This window comes from Globicephala melas, chromosome 2 (genome assembly GCF_963455315.2).
Source record: "Globicephala melas chromosome 2, mGloMel1.2, whole genome shotgun sequence".
In the NCBI taxonomy this organism is placed as follows: Eukaryota; Metazoa; Chordata; class Mammalia; order Artiodactyla; family Delphinidae; genus Globicephala; species Globicephala melas.
The window spans coordinates 124,047,350-124,054,339 of record NC_083315.2 but is presented as its reverse complement, the minus strand read 5'-3'; the positions used below and the strand labels follow the sequence as shown (position 1 = coordinate 124,054,339).

The 6,990-nt window shown below is 34.0% G+C and overlaps 1 pseudogene; it reads left to right on the top strand.

The window, feature by feature from the left end:
* LOC115852012 (ATP synthase subunit g, mitochondrial pseudogene) lies at positions 1-311 on the top strand (annotated as a pseudogene).
* Positions 312-6,990: the final 6,679 nt, after the last annotated feature.

Below are 6,990 nucleotides of genomic sequence, written 5' to 3'. Positions count from 1 at the left end.
ATGGCCCAGTTTGTCTGTAACCTCATGGAGAAGGCCCCGGTGCTGGTCAACGCTGCCATGACTTACTCGAAGCCTCGACTGGCCACATTTTGGCACTGTGCTAAGGTTAAGTGGTTCCTCCAACCCCTGCTGAGATCCCTACAGCTATTCAGAGCTTGAAAAACATTATCAATAGTGCTCAAACTGGTAGCTTCAAACAGCTCACAGTTAAGGAAGCTCTACTGAATGGTTTGGTGGCCACTGAGGTGTGGATGTGGCTTTATGTTGACGAGATCATAGGCAAGCATGGCATCACTGGCTATGATGTTTGAAGACCAATCTTTGCCTTATTATTTGGGAGTTCTTGGACCATGTGTGAGCAGACTGCTATTGAATAAAATAAAACAGTGTCAAAAAAAAAGTTTTCAGTGTTCTAACCAAAATTTATTTCAACTTTGTCCATGAATGTTGGCATAATAATTAGACACTAAAACCTAGATTTCATTTTGTAAAAGTATTATTAACCCAAAGTAGCAGTATATGATTACAAGTCAGAAGTTATTAGATTAGGCCTTTATTCTTAAAAAGTAAGAAACATCAATAAATGGAAAATCTATTATCAGTTTTTGACATAGATTTTTTGATGTCCTTTTCAAAGACAAATATTTTCCAAAAATCAAGGCTATTTCAAATTAACAATTTCAAACCCTTCTCATCATTTTTACCAGAATTCCTAAGTCATGTTGTATGACTTTATTACCAATCATTCATAAGCACACTTAAGAACTTTTCTATAAAGTATGATGAAATTGTCCTTAAATCTATAATTTCTAAATTGACTATGAATTACGAATGTGAAGGAAAAGTAATGCCTAAAAAATAATCATTATTGATAAATAGCCTGTAAGAAAGAACTGTGATAATTATGAATGTTTCAACAGCAAACAAAAGCTGAACTTAATTTGGCTTCAGAAAAGAGAAAATTTTATTAATAAGCATATGTATTTCACAGAATAGAAGGACAAAAATGCAGCTGTATCTCATGAACAAATTGAAATGTGCGGGTTGACTGTCCTCAGTCTCTCTTTGTTTTCACATTCTTTCCTTCTGTAACTTCCTTCAGTTTTTTTCTCATGCTGCAGACCAGTTCCTCTGCTTTTTAGGCAAATCCCTCTACTCTTCAGAAAACAACTGAGTTTAAGATATCTGTCTCTATCCCAATTCCAAAATTCTTAGAGGATAGATCTCTTTTCTTACCTTTTATCAAAAACCTATCTCTGGACTACTAACTTTTGCTAAATAGGCTATAGTTTTTTCAGAGTGATTACAAGGATGGATGGAAGGTAGTTCCAGAAAAGTAATACGACTGGTCAGATAGAATAATAGGTATGTAGATTTAAAGACTCAATAGTATAAAGATGTCAAGCTACCCAAAGTGATTTATTAATTCAATGCAGTTATCATTAAAATTCTATGTTTGATGAAATATAAGCAGATTCTAAAATGTATTTAATTTCTCAAAGGACTAAAAATAAATAAGTTACTGCTGAGGAAGAAGGTGGAGGGAGGACTGGTTTTCCAAATATCAAGATTTCCTATAAAGCAAAGTAATTAAGACAGTGAGATTTTACGGCAGCATAGAAGTCAGACCAATTAAATAGAATAGAGGGACTTCCCTGGTGGCGCAGTGGTTAAGAATCTACCTGCCAACTCAGGGGACACGGGTTCAAGCCCTGGTCTGGGAAGATCCCACATGCTGTGGAACAACTAACCCCATGTGCCACAACTACTGAGCCTGCGCTCTAGAGCCTGTGAGTCACAACTACTGAGCCCGTGGGCCACAACTACTGAAGCCCGTGCGCCTAGAGCCTGTGCTCCGCAACAAGAGAAGCCACCAGAATGAGAAGCCTGCGCACTGCAACAAAGAGTAGCCCCCCCTCGCCGCAACTAGAGAAAGCCCATGTGCAGCAACAAAGACCCAACTCAGCCAAAAATAAATAAATAAATTTATAATAAATAAATAGAATAGAGGTCCCAGAAACAGACATAATGTCCACAATGCAGATATATGGCAGTGGTGACAGTGAAGGACAGTGGGAAGCATGGTTTTTTTAATCAGTTGTGTTAGGAAAATAGTGTGTCAACTGTGGAAAAAAATTCAGTATGCCAAAAAAACCCCAACAAAACAAAAAAACAGTCATCACCATATAATATCTTGTTCCAAAGAGATCTTAATTTTTTAGATTTTTATGTCATGGATAATTTTAGAACTAAGAATAAAGGGATATTTAGAGGCTATTTTATTAGAAATTTAAATGAGAATTTAAACATGGCTAGTCCAAATTTTATTCTATATTTTCCTATTTTTGAAGATATATACCTAAAATGGACAATATCTTCTGAATAAAACCAACTTTTCATTATTGCAATGTATGAATGATGAACATATCCAGCTTATAAATATTGGTTCCAGATTGCAAATACATCTCTAATAATTTCAAATTCGTCATTACTTCTTGTTCTTCTTTTAGCACTTATATAATCAATACACAATGAAAAAGTTTTTTGAAACTTTGACAGCTCACGGTGCTTTTCTTCTGCTCCAAAATTGGAAAGTAGTCTCAGTTTTAGGTTTATAAATACGAACTAGATTGATGAAACCAGTGGATTTTGTTTCATGTCTACACCATCTATTTCCTTCCAATGTCTTTTTTCAATCTTACTCTTAGCATTTGTCCACTTATGAGCATATCAAGAACATTTTGGTAAATAAACATAATAAAAGATGAAAGAATACTGTCACACATCCTTTCAAAAAAAATTTCAGATTCTTTTTTAATTGAAATATAGTTGAATACATTATATTGATTTTAGGTGTACAACAGAGTGATTTGACATATATATACATTATGAATTGATCACCACAATAAGTCTAGTAACCACCTGTCACTATACAAAGTTGTTGCAATATTACTGTCTATATTCCCTATGCTGTAATAATTACATCCTTATGACTTACTTTATAACTGGAAGTTTGTACCTCTTAATCCCCTTCACCTGTTTGCCTAACCCTCCCATCTCCCTTTCCTCTGGAAACCAACAGTTTGTTTTCTGTATCTATGAGTCTGTTTCTGTTTTGTTTGTTCATTTGTTTTGTTTTATAAATTCTACATATAAGTGAAATCATACAGTATTTGCCTTTCCTTGTCTGACTTATTTCACTTAGCATAATATCCTCTAGGTCCATCCTAAAAATGTCCAGATTCTTGTTGCAAAATTTTGTGCGACGATGTCATTCCAGCTGAATGACTAACTGAATGAGAATATTATATTTTCCATTTATCCTTAGAAATATATTGTTCACTTGTTGATTCTTGAATTTGAGAAAGTTCATCTCAGACATCATAATCTGAAGACTCATAGCTGAGACTGTGCTTATAGAATCTATTTCATCATCATTATTAAGAGTCTAGGGTTCACTGTGGTGCTGTCTCACCACCTGATTTATCTCCTGATTCATATCATATTTGTGAAAACTCTTCTTTCATAAATTTTCTTCTCTTCACCATTATAAGCAGAAAATTCTCAACTGTGTTCAAGAAAGGTAAGACAATACTACAGAGATGATGTTTCGAATCATCTTCTTTACTTTTTGAGAAATGGCTACAATATTTTGGATAAGGCAATAAGAAAAATAAGAGTGATTCAATGACAAAGGTTTGTTTGTTTTCATTTCAGCATGAGCCTTGTAGAAAAAAATCCATTAATCTTCTACTTTCTTATTATTTCAGTCTTTTTTAAAGCATCATTGATAATAACTGATGAGTAATGACAATCCCCACTATGATAAAATAGCCAGGTGTTTCAAAATACAGAAAAATAAGATCACTGAGATCCTGTTATGTAACTTTACTTTATAAAAGGGTTCCACGTATCATATGGTAACTGCAGATAGAATGAGTTTTGTTTATTAAAAATACTCCTTTTTTCCTCTGACAGACTTTTAATAAAGAATAAAGTTCCTAAAGTATCAGTCCTTATATATAGTTAGAAGCACTCAAAAAATGAAACTCAAAAACAAGAAATGGGTTCAATGAATGCTGATGTTGTCCCAAAAGTTAATTAGAACTCTAACTTTTCTTAGGGAAATTAAAAACCTAAATGTGAAAGGCAAAGCTCTAATCCTTTTAGAAGATACTCTATAAGAATGTCTTTATGATCTAATTTGGCTGGGATGTGTCCTGGGCTTTGAAGTTTTAAAAGATCCCCAGTTGATTCTAATGTGTAGACAAGCTTAAGAAACAATGAGCTCAGGGAATTTTTTATTGATATTTATGAAGATTAAAGTTTAGATTTGTCAGTTTTTTGCTTTCAAATGGATCTCTTCCTTTTTTTTTCTGTTCATTAAGCAATTATTTAAGTAAAAAAAAATACTAGATAAACCATTCTAAGGAAGCTTATATTACTGTACATCTTTAATTTGCTTTAACATTGCTGTATGTCTCTATATGTATCTATTTCATGTAGACATATCGTTAAATATTATGAAGATACATACAAACATGTTTATATTTGTATCCAAATAATCATCTTTGGAAAACAAATATCAGTACAGAACTGAAAATGTACCACATTTGAAATTACTTTGAAAAGCTGGTAAGAATATCTGTGCATTTTGGAGTGACCTTACACATTCTTTTTTTGTAGTAATGATATTTCAACTCGTAAGTAGTCATTTTTTTAAAAAGTAGCTGGGTGCCTGAGAAAGGAAAGAGATTTTTCTCTTCTGAGGTTCAGCGACATATACTAAATTATGCCATGTTTAAATTTCCAACATTGCATTTCCATCAGACAATAGCATTGCTGTGATTAAAAGATGAATCAGAGAGATAAAATGAAAACTGAAACAGGAAATATCTTCAAGTTAGAGGCTTGGTTGGCTTCTCTCCCTTGGACTGATTACACACAATGATTTGAAATCGTTCTCTTTTGCTGCAATGAAAAGGCAACTCATTGTCACCAGAATCAATCACTCAGAGGTGAAAAATAGGCCAAATCTACACTAGCAGAACATGCAATGAAAATAACTTCTGGGCTTCCCTGGTGGCACAGTGGTTGAGAGTCCGCCTGCTGATGCAGGGGACGCGGGTTTGTGCCCTGGTCAGGGAGGATCCCACATGCCGCGGAGCGGCTAGGCGCGCGAGCCATGGCCTCTGAGCTTGCGTGTCCGGAGCCTGTGCTCTGCAATGGGAGAGGCCACAACAGTGAGAGGCCCGCGTACCGCAAAAAAAAAAAAAAAAAAAAAAAAAAAAAAGAAAAGAAAATAACTTCTGGTTTTAGAGAGACCCATGATCAACTGAGATCCTAAAATTATTGCCAGCCAAAAGAATTGGGGTCTGTTAATGGGGAAGCTAGACTTCCGTATATATTTTATACAGAACAACATGCCCAAGTTCCCCTATATACATTGTTTCATGAACTATATTGTGTAAGAAACTGCGGTGCCACGGCAACTGCTATATTACTGTGTATCTATCACTTCTATTTCTTTTGTGGAATATCAAGACTTCAACATATGGATATCAACAGGACAACAACGACAATTTCATTTTATCCTTCCAAGAGATGCTTTAATTTTAGAAACAATAATAACCAACCAACCAATCAACAAACAAGGAAACAAACTATTTTTATCATTAATTGGGCTTATGGCACATTAAGGAATGTGTATGTTGATGTGGAGGAGTTAGATCTCATGGGGGATTAATGAGCAGATTAAGAAAAAAAATCATTATGAGGAAGCCGACTGGCAAAAAAACACTACATGCCAGAGGTGAGGGAGGGAATGGTGGTCTGAGGTGCAATATTGAGGCTGTACTGAAGTATCCTTTTCTAACCATTTGGTGGTGTGATGTACACTGGGGCAAAAAAGAGGCATATGTATAAATTTAAGGAGCTGAATTATTTAAATTCTGTAATACCTTAGAACCCCTAAACAGTATCTCTAACAAAAGGCAGAAGATGGATGCAATTATTCTCTCTCTCACCTGCCAAAGCCATCAGAGCACTACACAAGTAGTGTATTTCCATTGGCACCTGGAGAGGTCAGCAGGAGGTAAACTTCACTGGTATATCTCTAGCGCATAAACCATAGACTATCAAGCTCCAAGCTATATAAGTTTATTAGAGGTGAGAATAGCTGAATGTTTCAATATATGTGTACATATAACTTTATATCCTATTTTTATAAAAACTTACAATTTCCTTTAAAAATTTTGGCAGGATTTTTCCTCATTTCCAATCTTGGTTGTTCTTTTTCTTTTCCTTTTTGTGTGTTTTATCTCCTACGGTCAAATTTTCCAGAGATGTGCTGGCTTTATTCTTTTTATTCTTTTAATTATTCATTCAGTAGACCAGTTATTAGTCATTCCTCTATTCTGCTTTTTCTTTTCTAATCAATGTGTAACTTTAAATTTTATCCAATTCCTTAAGTTTTTATAAGGTTTAATCTTTTTTAAAGCTTTGAATAGTTATTTTAATAATCTCATCTTTTATTAAAACAATTTTAAAAGCAAGAAACTTCCTATGAATAATATTTGGGCTGCATTGTATTAGTTTCAAAATGCAGTGCCATTATCTTTACTTTTTTTAAGTACTTTTACATAGAAAATGTTATTTTATTCAAAGGTATGTTTAAATACATACAATTTAACTACATTATTTTTAAATTTTAAGATAAGGTAGATCATATCAATGAGCACACAAAGGACTGTCATACAGTGCTGTCTACCTCATGGCTACTTGAGTCAATTGTTTGGTTCTTTTCATTTTTATGTCATTATAATAGAAGTGTGGTTTTATTATCTATGCAATCCAGTTCAATACCTGTCAATAATACAGTAGATATTAAAGACTACCTAATAACCTTAAGTCTAACTGGTTTCTTCCAAATATTTGAAAACCATGTGAAGCATCAGCAGAAAATTTATGCAAGAACCATAAGTCCTTTAA